Source organism: Protopterus annectens, chromosome 1.part2 (assembly GCF_019279795.1).
Source record: "Protopterus annectens isolate FY-2018-M chromosome 1.part2, PAN1.0, whole genome shotgun sequence".
NCBI classification, from domain to species: domain Eukaryota; kingdom Metazoa; phylum Chordata; order Ceratodontiformes; family Protopteridae; genus Protopterus; species Protopterus annectens.
In genome coordinates, this window is record NC_056727.1 from 1,240,471,663 (window position 1) to 1,240,487,548 (window position 15,886).

Consider the following 15,886-nt stretch of genomic DNA (forward strand, 5'->3'; position numbering starts at 1 on the left):
CTGCTGCTTCATGAGGTGGAAGAAGGTACTGAAGATATTCCACTCTGCCAATCCTCTCTCTACACTACAGGCCAATCAGCAGTCAGCGTGGATCAAGAGGGTGGGAGGGTTCCAGAGCTATGGGAAGATGGCCGGTTACTGTGTCTTAGGCAAGACACAACCCACAGGCTACTGCAGTAGTGGGAATGATGAACGTTTTACTTTACTTCAAGATGCTTTGGCTGAATGCCCAACAAGACTGTCCTAATAGTGGGGGGACTATGAAACAATGCATCTTATGGTGATGATCAAAAGGTGGTGCTAGATACCTCAAAGCAATGCTAAGCTTATTACTGGATACAAAATGATGGCAGATAAAGTACAGTTTTGCACCTACCATAAATGTAGATGTTAGAGTGTTCACCCTGCTGCAGTCATCACACTTGGGTTATCCTGCCGTCAGGCGGTCCCGCAGTCAGCCCGAATTCCAAAGTCTTGGTCCGGCGTCTGTTGCTGTCGCTTCTTCCCTGATGTCAGTGCGCCAGGGGTATACAAGAGGCATCGGACGCCATTTTCTTGCCACAGATGTCAGGTGCCCCCAAAAGGTAGGCACATATGGCTATATAAAAATAAAACAAAAACAAATACACCACATAGGTAGTATAGGATAAAGTGGTAGAGAAAAGTTCAGCTAGTTCAGAGGGGATGGAGGGAGGGGTAACCTGGACTGCAGCAGGGTGAACACTCTTAACATCTACATTTACGGTAGGTACAAAACTGTACTATGTTCATTGTGTTACCCTGCTGCAGTCATCACACTTGGGTCGCATCCCAAAGCTAAGGAGCTAAGGAGGGGAGGTGGAGTCAAACACGGTTAAAAGAAGCTAGTAGGCCCTGCAAAACTGCAGTGGCAAAACCAGCTCTAGTCTTAGTCTTAGAGTAAAGAGGTAAGTGATAGTGTTTGGTGAAGGTGTGCACTGAACTCCAAGTAGCAGCTTGGAGAATATCCTTGGTTGGCACTCCCCTGAGAAAGGCTGCTGATGTAGCTTTAGCCCCGGTGGAGTGGGACCTAATGTTAGCAGGTACTGGTTTCCCATGATGTGTGTAGCAGAAACGTATGCAATGTCCTATTCATTTAGAAATGGTCTGTTTTGAGAATGCTTTTCCTTGTGATCCTGTAGCATAGCCACAAAGAGCTGGTCAGTTTTTCTGAAAGCCTTAGTTAACGTAATTGTCTGTGAATGTCCAAAGAGTGCAGGAGTCTTTCTCCTTTGTTCTGGGGATTTGGGAAGAAGGTGGGCAAGTGAATGGTTTGGTTTAGGGCCACACTGTATACCACCTTTGGCATAAAGGAAGGATTAGTTTGTAGAGAGACTCTGTCTTGATAAAAAATGATGAAAGGTTCCACTGCCATTAGTGCCTGTAGCTCTGAGACTCTTCTAGCTGAGGTTATTGCTAGTAGTAGGGCAGTTTTCCATGAAAGAAATTTTAAATCAGCTGAAAAAGCTGGTTCAAAAGGGTGGCAGTGTAAGCTTTTCCAGGACAAAGTTGAGATCCCAAGTAGGTGTTGGAGCTCTCCTTGGCGGTCTTAAGTTCTTAGCCCCTCTGAGGTACTGTCTTAGGAGTGGATGTGAAAATAAAGGAGGTACTGTCTTAGGAGTGGATGTGAAAATAAAGGAGGATTCGTGCTGTAATGAGCTGAAATTGCTGAGGCGTGGATCTTAATAGATGAAAAGGAAAGACCTTTGTGTGACATCTCAGTTAAATATTGTAGAATCTGAGGAATGTTCGGCTCCAGGGAATTTAGGCCTTTAGCCTGGTTCCAGGCGCAAAATCTTTTCCATTTGGCTGAATAGGTTTTCCTGGTGCTAGGCCTCCTGGCCTCCAGAATGACATCCATAACAGCTTTGGATAAAGGTGTTGGCTGGTTGCTTGGGTAATTTGCCATGCAGCCAGGTTTAAAGTCTTGAGCTGGCTGTGGAGAATCAGATGGTCTCGCTGGATGAGCAGGTGAGGAATTTGTGGCAAAATCCATGGTGGGCCCTGGGCCATGTTCCTTAAAATTGGATACCAATGTTGGCATGGCCAGTCTGGTGCAACGAGAATCATTTGTGGTTGCTCTAATCTGACTTTCAGCAGTACCTTTGCTAGAAAAGGCAGTGGAGGGAAGGCATACACTGTTAATGTTTTCCAACTGAATGAGAGGGCGCCCACTTTCCAAGCTAGTGGATGGAAGGTCCTTGTGCAAAATTTTTGAAGTTGGTGGTTGTGGGGGCTTGCAAACAGATGTCTGTGCGTCCCCATTTTTGAGCTATCATTGCAAATACTTGTGGATCTAGTTTCCATTAGTGTGGATCCATGATGTTTCTGCTTAGGTCGTCTGCCAATGTGTTTTTCTTTCCTGGCAGGAACTGTGCTTGTAATTGAACCAGGTAAGACAGTGCAGTGTTCCACAAGGTCATTGCTTGCCTGCATAGAGGGTAGGAATGTGTGCCCCCTTGCTTGTTAATGTACCACAACTGTGGTGTTGTCTGTCCTTATTAGTAGTAGTCCTGGGCGTAGCAGGTCCTTGAAAACTGTTAGGGCATTCTGCACTGCTAGCATTTCTTTTTGATTGATATGCAGGTGTCTCTGATCTGTAGTCCATTTGCCCTGAATGCACCATCCTGCTATGTGTGCTCCCCAGGCATAGTCCGATGCATCTGTTGTCATAGTTTACCTGGCTGTGGATAAGGTGAAAGGCTGACCCTTGTTGAGGTGACATGCCTGTGCCCACCATAGAAACTCCTGATGAAGGCAGGGAATGAGTGGAATCATTGTTTCCAAGCTGTGGCTGTGCTGAGTCCATACACTTTTCAGGTACCATTGTAATTTCCTCATATGCAGTTTTGCAAATGGTAGTAGTATGCAAGATGCCATGAATCTCAAGGCCTGCAGAAATTTTCTTGCAGGGAGTTGGGTCTTTGTTGCCATTATTTTGAAATATTGAAACAGCTGTCGTTTGTCTGGCATGAGATAAGCCATCTGGGCCGTTTTATTCAAGCTGGCACCCAGGAATATTATGTTTTGTGAGGGCACTAGTTTTGATTTCTTTTCGTTTACTGTGTACCCTAGGCAACTTAGAAGGTGTTTGACAAATGCCAGATGCTGTAAAAGAATGTCCTTGCTTTCTGCTTGAGTAAGACAGTCATCCAGGTATGGGTACATTTGAATTCCTCTTTGTCTGCAGTATGCAATTACTGGTGCCAGGGCAGTGCAAACAATTGATAATGCATTGAACCTGCAATGAAGCGGAGGTATCTTCTGCAATCTTGTCTGATAGGGACATGCTGGTATGCCTCCTTGAGGTCCAAAGTGACTAGCCAAGCATTCTTGCCCAGCATGGGAAGAAGCTGCTGTAGTGTTAGCATCTTGAATTTTGGTACTTGCAGATAGGTGCTCAGAATTGAAAGATCCAGAACGGGTCTCCATGCTTTGTCCTTTCTTGGAACTCGGAAGAGTCTTGAGTAAAATCCTTGTCCTTGCTACTGTGTAGGTACCTGTTGAATGGCTCTCATGTTCATGAGAGCTGTAATTTGTTTTTGTGCCTCTGCCCATTGATTTGGTGGCTGGTTTGGCATTCCTTTAATCCTTGGTAACGTATGAAAGTGGAATCTGTATCCTTGAGAGACAATGTTTAGAACCCATTTGTCTCTTGTGATGATGTGCCAGTTGTCTGCAAAAAAAATGCTAGTTTTCCTCCCAAGGGGAGAGGCCAGGAGAGATTTGCTTGGTAGTTTGAGGATAGAGTCATTGTGTCTGCCTTCTGCTAGCTTGGGGCCTGCCTGTCTTCTCCTCCTTTCTGGGTAGCAGAACCCCATTGGCGAGGTTTGCAAGGGCCCTGTGACTAACCTCTGCCCCTTGGGTGTCTGTATTTGCCCATCTGTGATCTGTCTGAAGCTGGAAAGGACCATTTTTGTTGGCCAATTTCTGGTGAAGCAAGGTGGTTGTACCTGCAAGAAATCCTTGACCGTTTGCATAGATTTAGCCGTATCCTCCATTTTCTTTAATACCTCTTCTGCTTTGACACCAAATAATACATCCTGTTGTAAAGGTGCATCTAATAATTTTGCTTTAACATGGTCAGGGAGGGTTTGCTCTTTTAACAAAGCATGTCTACGAATGACAGAGCCAGTAACAGCTGCTCTACAGGAAGCTTCCAATGAATCAAATCCGCATTGTAAAGTATGCTTGCCCACCTGTTCAGCGGCATGCAACAGATCCTGCATTTCCTTCAATTCAGGCTGTTCTGAATGTGTGCTCATTTTTTGCTTTAACTGATACATCAGGAATTGTTGATATTTCAACATGTGAAATTGGCAATTTAATGCTCTCATAGCCAGAGTTGCAGAGGGGTAGATTTTCTTTCCCCATCTATCTAGGGCTCTGGAAACTCTTTGATGGCACAGAATTTTTAGCCATAGAAGCTTTTGCTCCCTTCGGACCCTGGGATATGGTTTCTGGGTCAGCTACAGGGCTTTTATAAAGGAATGTGTGCGAGTCAGGTACTCTGTAGTATCGGTCTGGTTTGGCTGGAGCAGGAGGTAGAGAGTCTAGATTTAAACTAGACCAAGTAGACATAATCCACAATATCTAAAACAGGAGGGATAGCAAGAGGTCTGGTGCTGGGGTAATAAAAGGAACACTGAGCCTTTTCTTAGAAAAGGAGTAATCCTGGCCTTCCCAGTGGAAATGTTCCCTCATGTATGTAATGTTTCCCCAAAGGAGTAGTCTTCCTCATAAGGTGGAAAAGTGTAATTCTGTTCCTCAGAAGAATCTGAGGAGAGAGAAACCTGGTCAGAGAATGCATAATCCTCCTCTTGTCTTGGTCTTTTATCAGGAGGGGGATGGGAACCCCTGATAAGGGTAATTCTTCAGCCATCTTAAGCATCTGTTTCTTAGGCATGGGGCCTTGACCTGTAGACTGATTAACAGTTTTCTTAGGTTTTAAAGGAGTTTTAAGCTTAGCATAAGATTTAATGGCGAGTGTAGTCGGTAGTCGGTCTGAAGACACCTTCTGCAACCAAAGGTGTTTCCTCTGCACCGGTATCAAATTCTGCTCCGGTGTCGGTAGATTGCTGCGTTGGCCTAGTAGGCTGCGCTTGGGAGTCGGCAGCTGTCTGGGGTTCCAGCTCTGCGGTAGTCAGGGGCTGCATAGGCGCCTCAATGAAAACCGGAGAGCTGGCAACAGGCCCAGCTGAGGCCTCGGGGTCTGCCTTATTCCTAGGCTGCCTGTCCTTATCCTTGCGTTTTTACAGCATGATATAATTAAATTTCCTACCAAAGTAATGCCGTGCGAAGTCAAAACGGCATTTGATAGTGCGTTTATTAAACCTAGCGCAAAACCGACAACCTGTGACGTCGTTGTCTGGGCCTAGGCAAGGAATTGGAAGTCCTTATGAGGTATTTGCTTCCCACAAGAAATGCAATTGTTAACTTTTTCTGACATCGGACTGAGGCAAGAAAATGTTCCCCAACGGGGTACTTAGCTTTATTGAAGACTTCAGACACAAATTCAAATCGAAAATCTCAGGTGTCGGCCGACCGGCACTTGCGAAAGTACAGTTTTGTACCTACCATAAATGTAGATGTCCGAGAGGTATGCATCTGCAGTCCTAACAAATGGGTTGTCCTGCCTCAGGCAGCCCTTTGGTCGGCCGGATTCCAAAGTCTGGGTCTGGCCTCGGCTGATGTCACACTTCACCCAACGTCATAGCTGCTGTTAATTGGGTATGAAGGCATCAGCCGACGCCATTTTCCTCAGTGTTTCTTGCCCCAGATGCCAGGTGCCCTCTAGGAAGGCTAAATTTGGATAAATGCAAATGTTTCCAAACAATAGAGAGCAAATAAAAGTAAACATGTATATACATATATACAAACAAATACACCATAATAGATTCCCCCAGCTAGCTACAAGATGGGCAAATACCCTAGGAGTACCACAGAGGGGAAGGAGGGTGGGTAATCCTGACTGCAGATGCATACCTCTCGGACATCTACATTTATGGTAGGTACAAAAAGTACAGTTTTGTACCTACCATAAATGTAGATGTCCGATAGGTATGCATCTGCAGTCATAACAAATGGGTTGTCCTGTCGTCAGGCAGCCCTTCGGTCGGCCGGATTCCAAAGTCTGGGTCCGGCTTCGGCTGATGTCGCACTTCACCCGACGTCATCTCTGCTGGTCTTCGGGTATAAAGGCATCAGCCGACGCCATTTTCCTCAGTGTTTCTTGCCCCAGATGCCAGTTGCCCTCTTGGTAAGCTAAATTTTGGATAAATGCCAATGTTTCCAAAAAAGTAGAAGGCAAACACAAAAAATAACAATGTATGTACATATATACAAACAAATACACCATAAGAGACTCCCCAGCTAGCTATTAGGAGGGTAAATACCCTAGGAGTACCACAGAGGGAAGGAGGGTGGGTAATCCTGACTGCAGATGCTATCCTGTTCGGACATCTACATTTATGGTAGGTACAAAACTGTACTATGTCCTTCAAGGATGCATCTGCAGTCATAACAAATGGGTAGAATACCATAGCCAAACTAGGGAGGAGGAAGAAGAATTATGGTGTAGTTAGGATCCCTTGCAGTACAGCAGTGGCAAACCCTGCTCGGGATCTAGAGTATAGAGGTAAATTATAATGCTTGGCAAATGTATGCACGGAGGTCCAAGTAGCCGCCTCAATAATGTCCTTGGTTGCCACTCCTCGTAAGAAAGCTGTGGTAGTGGCTGTAGCCCTTGTAGAATGAGGTCTTATGTTCTGTGGAATTGGTTTTCCGTGGTAGGAGTAACAGAATCTTATGCAATTTCCTATCCATTTGGAGATTGTCTGTTTGGAAATTGCTTTTCCTTCCTTCCTGTTGCATAGGCTACTAAAAGCTGGTCAGTTTTTCTGTCACCTTTGGTTCTGTCCAGGTAGTAGCGTAACTGTCTATGTACATCCAAGGTATGCAGCAGTCTTTCCCCTGTTCTGTGGATTGGGAAAGAAGGTAGGTAGGTGGATTGCCTGGTTTAAAGACACTCTGGATACCACCTTAGGCATAAATGTAGGATTAGTTCTCATGGACACCCTATCTTGATGGAAGATTAGGAAGGGTTGTACTGCCATTAAGGCCTGTAGTTCCGAAACCCTCCTTGCTGAAGTAATTGCCAGTAGGAAAGCAGTTTTCCATGATAGGTGTTGAAGATCTGCTGTTGCTGCTGGTTCAAATGGAGGGAGTGTCAATTTTTCTAGCACAAAGTTCAAGTCCCATGCTGGTAGTGGTGGTTTCCTAGAAGGTTTTACATTCTTGATCCCTCTGAGGAACTGCCTGAGTAGAGGATGCGAAAAGACAGGTGGATCGAAGCTGTATTCTGCTGAAATAGCTGATGCATGTATCTTGATGGAGGAATAGGACAGACCTGTATGTAGAAGCTCTGCCAAGTACTCCAGGATGTTAGCAATTTCTATGTTCGACACATCTTTTCCTCTTTCAGTACTCCAAATGACAAATCTTTTCCATTTTCCTGCATAGTTCCTTCTGGTTGAAGGTCTGTGGGCTTCAAGGATAATGTCTTTAACCCTTTGGGATAGGTCTGGGTTAGTTGCTGCTATGTGATGTTCCAGGCAGTCAGTTGCAAGGTTTTTAGGTTTGGGTGCATGATGTTGTAGTTGTTCTGAGTTAACATCAAAGGCATCAGGGGTATTGACCACATTCTCACGAGACATGCTCCTCAGCAATGGATACCAGTGTTGTCTTGGCCAATTCGGAGCTATCAGGATTATCCTTGGGCATTCCTCTTTGATTTTCAGTAGTACCTTGTGCATCAAAGGAAGAGGTGGAAATGCATATGTTGTCAGGCCTTTCCAACTGAAGGATAGAGAGTCCACCTTCCATGCAAGTGGGTGGTATGTCCTTGTGCAGAATTTTTTGAGCTGGTGATTGAGTGGGGATGCGAATAGGTCTATTTGTGGCATTCCCCATTTCTTTGTGATGGCCTTGAAGATGTCCGGGTGTAGCATCCATTCGTGAGCATCCGAGGTGGTTCTGCTTAACATGTCTGCTAGGGTGTTTTCTTTTCCCGGCACAAATATTGCCTGTAACTGGATGTTGTAGCTCAGAGCTATATTCCAAAGGTCCAGAGTCATTCTGCATAGGGGGTATGAATGAGTACCTCCCTGTTTGTTGATGTACCACATGACTGTGGTGTTGTCTGTCCTTATCATTAAATGGCCTTCTTTGAGGAATGGTCTGAATTTCTGGATTGCTAGTTTTACTGCCAGCATTTCTTTTTGGCTTATGTGCAGGTGCAGCTGGTCTGGAGTCCACAATCCTTGTATGCATTTGTCCAACATGTGCGCCCCCCAGCCTAGGTCTGAGGCGTCCGTTGTGATGGTTTGGCTTGCTTGAGAGTTGTTGAAGGGCAAGCCTGGGTTTGACTGGCATGCTTGAGCCCACCATAGGAACTCCTGTTTCAGGCATGGGATTAGTGGGATTTCGGTTTCTAAGCTGTGCCTGTGTTGAGACCATAAATTCTTTAGGTACCACTGTAGCTTTCTCATATGCAGTCTGGCATGTGGGACCAAGATTATGCATGATGCCATGAAGCCCAAGGCCTGCAGTACTTTTCTTGCTGTTAGTTTGTTCTGCTTTGTTAATGCCAAGAAGTAAAGAGGGAGTTCTTTTTGTTTTTCTGCAGTTAGGAATGCCATTTGTTTTGCTGTGTCCAATTCCGCACCCAAGAATGTTCTTGTTTGGGATGGTATCAGTCTTGACTTTTGTAAATTGACCATGTATCCCAGGGCTTGTAGTAAGCAAATGACTCTTTGTAAATCTGTTGTCAGCTTGCTTTTGTTGTCCGCTTGTAACAGGCAGTCATCCAGGTATGGATAAATTTGGATTCCCTGTAGCCTGCAGTGAGCGATTACTGATGCCAGGCATTTTGTGAATACTCTGGGCGCAGTAGATAAGCCAAAGGGCAATGCTGAGAATTGATAATGCTCTGATCCTGCAAGAAATCTGAGGTATCTTCTGCAATTTGGTCGTATGGGGACGTGCAGGTATGCCTCCTTGAGATCTAGAGTTACCAGCCAACACTCCTTGCCCAGCATGGGAAGAAGTTGCTGTAGGGTCAGCATTTTGAATTTTGGGACAATGATGTATGTGTTTAAGACGGACAGGTCGAGAATAGGTCTCCAACTTTTCTCTTTTCTTGGTACTAGGAAGAGTCTGGAGTAGAATCCTTTGCCCTGTTCTGTTATTGGTACTCTTTCCACAGCTCTTATCTTTGTTAATTGCGCTATCTGCTTTAGAGCTTCTGTTTTTTGATTTGGAGGTAGGTTTGGCATTCCTCTTTTTACTGGTAAGGTGTGGAAGTGGAACCTGTAGCCTTGGTCTATGGTTTGCAAATTCCACTTGTCTTTTGTGATATAGTGCCAATTTTTCGAAAATAAGGCTAACTTTACGCCTAAAGGTGCTGTTATTTGCTCCCTGGTAGGTGGTGTCAGAGCCAAGTCACTGTGATTGTCCTGTTGCAGTGGCAGTGGTTGTGTCTGTGCCTCGGTTATTGCCTTGCCACTGTCGTCCTCTGTAGGCACCTCCTCTGGATTGATTTCTGCCTCTAGAGCGTCTATTCCTGAGATTTTGAGGAGTCTGGAAAGGACCAATTTTTGGCAGGCCAGTTCCTGCTAAACCTTGGGGGCTGAACCTGTAAGAAATCCTTAACTGTTTGTACAGATTTTGCCTTCTCTTCCATTTTCTTCATTACTTGCTGAGCAGGTGTACCAAATAGACTGGCCTTATCCATAGGAGCATCTAACAGCTTTGCTTTAACATGATCCGGCAAGACCTGTTCTTTCAACCATGCATGCCTTCTTATCACTGTGCCAGTCATGGCTGATCTAAATGAAGCCTCCAGTGCATCATAGCCACATTTTAAAGAATGGTTACTAACCTGCTGAATGTTATTCCCCATTTCTAAAACATATTTCTTATCTAAGGAGTCATCAGTGGACAGCTTCTTAGTTAACTGATCAAGCATAAACTCTTGGTATTGGATCATATGAAACTGACAGTTTAAAGCTCTAGCTGAGAGAGTAGCAGAGGTGTAAACTTTTTCCCCCATCTCTCCAAGGACCTGGATTCCCTTTCAGAAGGAATAGGGTTTTTTGCTGAGGTCGAGGCTACTGCCTTAGGCCCCTGGGATATAGTCTCAGGATCTGCAAGTGGGGCCTTGTATAGGTGGTGATGAGTGTCTGGCACCCTGTAAAATCTATCTGGTTTGGCAGGGGCTGGAGGTAAAGTATCAGGAGCAGTGCAAACATCATTAAATGCATCATCCACAACAGGCAGTACTGGAGGTATAGCTAAGGGCCTATGTTGTGGTAAGTGCAGAAATGTCCTAAGCCTTTTTCTGGAATCTGAGAAATCTTGTCCCTGCCATTGGAATTGTTCTCTCATGGCATGTAAGGTTTCCCCAAAGGAAAATTCCTCTGGTAGAGAGGCAGATGGAATGAATTCCTCAGCATCGGAATCTTCATAAGTAGAAAAAGGAGCCTCTGGCTGATCTGTAATGTCCGAGTCATCCGAAGAATCAGAGGACACTGGCTCGGGGGGCTCTGCTCTAGGTCTCTTTTCTGGGGGCTGAGAGGCCCTGTCTGGGTGAGATTGGGATCCCCTAATTAAGGATATTAAATCCTCTGCCAGAGTAAGCATTTGTGAACTAGAAGTGGGCCTGTGTGAGGGGGGCTTAACAGGCACTGATTTAACAGTTTTGGCTGCTTTAGCCCTGGCAAAGGCCTTAATAGACATGGCTGCAGGAGGCCTAGCAGCACCACGTGCTGGGGTAGAGACATCCAAAGGAATGGTGTCTGATAAATCACTAGGAACCACAGTAGTAGGCAAAACATCTGAGGCCGATTCAACTAAGGTAGCAGGAGCCTCAGTAGTAGTCATGGATTCGGCTGAAGATTGACCGGTTTTGTCGGTTTTGGCCGAAACCGAGACACTCGCGGCTTGCTTAACCGTGGTTTCGGCCGAAACCGCAGACCGCGAGTGTCGGTCTTTTTCTTTGCGTTTTTTAACAATTTGGGTAGTCGGAGGATCCGACGGCATAATGTACGCAAAATCTGAGCCGAAAAACTGTTCAGCAAACTCCGACCGATGCCTAAGCGTTCGTCGGTTGAAGGAAGCACAGGCCGAACAAGCTGCTACGTCGTGGTCTGGGCCTAAGCAAGGCAGGCAGTAAGAGTGGAAATCTTTATGAGGTATTTGTTTCCCACAAGTTAAACAGTTATTGACTTTTTCTGACATCGGCTGAGGCAAGAAAGAGTCCCCAACGGGGTACTTAGCTTTTAGAAGTCTTCAAGTAGTATTCGGTAGTAGTAATCTCTGGATCTGACCGACCGGCACTTGCGAACAGCTTCTGCTTCGGCGCGGCAAGAAAGACTGAGGAAAATGGCGTCGGCTGATGCCTTTATACCCGAAGACCAGCAGAGATGACGTCGGGTGAAGTGCGACATCAGCCGAAGCCGGACCCAGACTTTGGAATCCGGCCGACCGAAGGGCTGCCTGCCGGACAGGACAACCCATTTGTTATGACTGCAGATGCATCCTTGAAGGACATCTGTACTATGTCCTTCAAGGATGCATCTGCAGTCCTAACAAATGGGTAGAATACCATAGCCAAACTGGGGGAGGAGGTACTAAGAAGATTATGGTGTAGTTAAGATCCCTTGCAAAACAGCAGTGGCAAAACCTGCTCGGGATCTGGAGTATAAAGGTAGATTATAATGCTTGGCAAATGTATGCACAGAGCTCCAAGTAGCAGCCTCTAAAATGTCTTTGGTAGCCACTCCTCGTAAAAAAGCTGTAGTAGTGGCTGTAGCCCTTGTGGAGTGAGGTCTGATGTTTTCTGGAGTTGTCTTTCCATGATAAGAGTAATAAAATCTAATGCAATTTCCTATCCATTTTGAGATTGTCTGTTTTGAAATTGCTTTTCCTTCCATTCCTGTTGCATATGCTACCAGAAGCTGGTCAGTTTTTCTATTGTTCTTGGTTCTGTCCAGGTAGTAGCGCAATTGCCTGTGCACATCCAATGTATGTAGTAGTCTTTCCCCCCTGTTCTGTGGGTTGGGGAAGAATGTAGGTAGGTGGATTGCTTGGTTTAATGATACCCTGGAGACCACCTTTGGCATAAAAGTAGGATTAGTTCTCATGGACACTCTATCCTGATGGAAGATAAGGAAGGGCTGTACTGCCATTAATGCCTGTAATTCAGAAACCCTTCTTGCTGAAGTGATTGCAAGCAGGAAAGCAGTTTTCCAAGATAAGTACTGTAATTCTGCTGTTGCTGCTGGTTCAAAAGGGGGAAGCGTCAACTTTTCTAACACAAAGTTCAAGTCCCATGTAGGCAATGGTGGCTTCCTTGGTGGCTTTACATTTTTAATTCCTCTCAGGAACTGCCTGAGTAGAGGATGAGAAAACTGGAGGATCCATGTTGTATTCTGCTGAAATTGCTGATGCATGAATCTTAATGGAGGAGTAGGACAGTCCATTGTGGAAAAGCAATGCTAAATATTCCAGGATGTTAGCTATGTTTGCCAGTGATACATTTTCTCCTTTTGCTGCACTCCAAATGAGATATCTTTTCCATTTTGCTGAATAAGTTTTTCTTGTTGAGGGTCTGCGAGCCTCCAAGATAATGTCTTTAACCCTTTGAGATAAATCTGGGTTATTTTGTCTTATGCAATGTTCCAAGCAGCTAGCTGCAGTGTTTTCAAGTTCGGATGCAGGATTTTGAAGTTGTTCTGTGTTAGCAGTAAAGGAACTAGGGTAGAGGCCATGTGTTCCGCGACATACTCCTCAGTAGTGGGTACCAATGCTGCCTCGGCCAGTCTGGAGCTATCAGGATGATCCTTGGGTGATCTTCTTTGATCTTCAGTAGCACTTTGTGCATCAAAGGAAGAGGTGAGAATGCATATGCTGTCAGGTTTTCCCAACTGAAAGATAGGGAGTCCACCTTCCAAGCAAGTGGGTGGAATGTCCTTGTGCAGAATTTTTTCAATTGGTGGTTGTGTGGGGATGCGAATAGGTCTATTTCTGGTAGTCCCCATTTCCTTGTAATGGATTTGAAGATGTCTGGATGCAGCATCCATTCGTGGGCATCCGTGGTAGTACTGCTTAAGATGTCTGCTAGTATATTTTCTTTTCCTGGCACAAATATTGCCTGGAGCTGAATGTTGAGGTTCAGGGCCACATTCCAGAGGTCCATTGCCATCCGGCAGAGAGGATATGAATGTGTGCCTCCCTGTTTGTAGATATACCACATAACTGTGGTGTTGTCCGTCCTTATCAGCAAATGACCCTGTTGAAGAAACGGTCTGAATGTTTGAATTGCCTGCTTTACTGCCAGCATTTCTTTTTGATTTATGTGTAGGTTCAGCTGGTCTTGAGTCCATAAGCCTTGTATGCACTTGTCCACCATGTGTGCCCCCAACCGAGGTCTGAGGCGTCCGTGGTGATAGTCTGGCTTGGGTGAGGGCTGTGGAAGGGCAGTCCTTTGTTCAATTGACAGGCCTGAGCCCACCACCGGAATTCTTGCTTCAGGCATGGAATTATTGGAATTTGGGTTTCTAGGCTGTGCTTGTGCTGAGACCATAAATTCCTTCGGTACCATTGCAACTTCCTCATATGTAGTCTGGCATGTGGAATCAATATTATGCAGGATGCCATGTAACCCAGGGCTTGCAGGACTTTCCTTGCTGTAAGCTGGTTCTGCGTTGTTAATGCCATGAAATAGAGTGGTAGGTGCTTCTGCTTTTCTGCTCTGAGGAATGCCATTTGGTTTGATGTGTCCAGTTCTGCACCCAAGAAGGTTATCCTTTGGGATGGTATCAGCCTTGACTAAGTTGACTGTGTATCCCAGGGCTTGCTTTCTCAAATCTTTTGTTAATTTGTTTTTGTTGTCCGCTTTTAACAGGCAGTCGTCCAGGTATGGGTAAATTTGAATCCCCTGAAGCCTGCAATGAGCAATTACTGATGCCAGGCATTTCGTGAATACTCTGGGCGCAGTAGATAAGCCAAAAGCCAATGCTGAGAATTGATAATGCTCTGATCCTGCAAGAAATCTGAGGTATCTTCTGCAATTTGGTCGTATGGGGACGTGCAGGTATGCCTCCTTGACATCTAGAGTTACCAGCCAAGACTCCTTGCCCAGCATGGGAAGAAGTTGCTGTAGGGTCAGCATCTTGAATTTTGGAACAATGAGATGTGTTCAGAGCGGACAGCTCGAGAATAGGTCTCCATTGGTTTTCCTTTCTTGGCACCAGGAAAAGTCTGGAGTAAAATCCTTGTCCTTGTTCCATAGACGGTACCTTTTCTATAGCTCTCATCCTTAGTAAGTGGTCTATTTGTTCTAGAGCGTTTGTCTTTTGGTTTGGAGGTAGGTTTGACATTCCTCTCTTCCTTGGTAGAGTATGGAAGTGAAACCTGTAACCTTTGTCTATTGTCTGTAAAATCCATTTGTCTCCTGTAATGTAATGCCAGTTTACTGAAAATAAGGCTAGCTTTCCGCCTAAGGGTGCTTCTAGTTGTTCCCTGGTAGGCGGTTTCAGAGCCAAGTCACTGTGATTGTCCTGTGGTAGTGGCTGGATCTGTGGCAGTACTTCTCTGGTTGTTAGGCTGCCACTGACGTCCCCTGTAGGCACCTCTGGATTGACCTCTGCCTCTTGGGCGCCTATTCCTGCCTCTCTGTGGTCTGGTGGTGTCTGGAAAGGACCAATTCTTGGAAGGCCAGTTCCTACTAAACCTCGGAGGCTGGACCTGTAAGAAATCCTTGACTGTCTGGACAGATTTCGCTTTTTCAACACTTGCTGTGCAGGGGAGCCAAACAAACTGTGTTTTTCCATGGGAGCATCTAGGAGCTTTGACTTTACATGGTCTGGTAAGGATTGCTCTTTTAACCATGCATGCCTTCTGATCACTGTACCAGTCATAGCTGATCTAAAGGAAGCCTCCAGTGCATCATAGCCGCATTTTAAGGAATGATTACTGACCTGCTGAGTGTTATGTACCAATTCCTGAAGGGACTTACAATCTAAAGGTTCAGGCGAGGACAGTTTTTTTAGTTAGCTGATCTAACAAATTCCTGATACTGAATCATGTGGAATTGACAGTTTAAGGCCCTAGCCGAAAGAGTAGCAGAAGTATAAACTTTTTTACCCCATCTCTCTAATGCCCTAGATTCTCTTTCAGAGGGGAGGGGGTTTTTGGCACAGGCAGCTGCTACAGCTTTGGGGCCCTGTGAAATAGTTTCAGGATCTGCAATAGGAGCCTTATACAAGTGATAATGTGTGTCCGGAACCCTGTAGTATCTGTCGGGCTTAGCAGGGGCCGGAGGAAGAGTCAGGAGCAGTACAAGCATCATTAAATGCATCATCCACAACTGTAAGTACTGGAGGAATGGCTAAAGGCCTATGCTGTGGCAAATGTAAAAAGGTCCTAAGCCTTTTCCTAGAGTCAAATCCTGGCCCTGCCATTGGAATTGTTCTCTCATAGCATGCAAGGTTTCCCCAAAAGAAAATTCCTCAGGAGGAGAGGCAGAAGGAATGGAGTCTTCTGCATCAGAGTCCTCATATGGAGAATAAGGGCCTTCTGGAGGATTTGTATTTTCTGAATCATCAGAGGAGTAATCTGTAGAAACAGGCTCAGGGGGCTCTGCTCTAGGCCTCTTCTCTGGAGGGGGGTGAGAGGCCCTGTCAGGGTGAGGCTGGGATCCCCTGATCAAAGAAATGAGATACTCTGCTAGACTAAGCATTTGAGTACTAGAGCTAGGCCTGTGAGAGGGGGTTTTAGCAGGCACGGTCTTTGCTGATTTAGCTGC

At 45.5% G+C, this 15,886-nt stretch overlaps 1 protein-coding gene across 2 annotated transcripts in view; it reads right to left on the minus strand.

Annotated features, from left to right (window-relative positions):
- MTFR1L (mitochondrial fission regulator 1 like) overlaps positions 1 to 15,886 on the minus strand; it is a 462,922-nt gene that overhangs the window by 289,821 nt on the left and 157,215 nt on the right. The window lies entirely within an intron of this gene.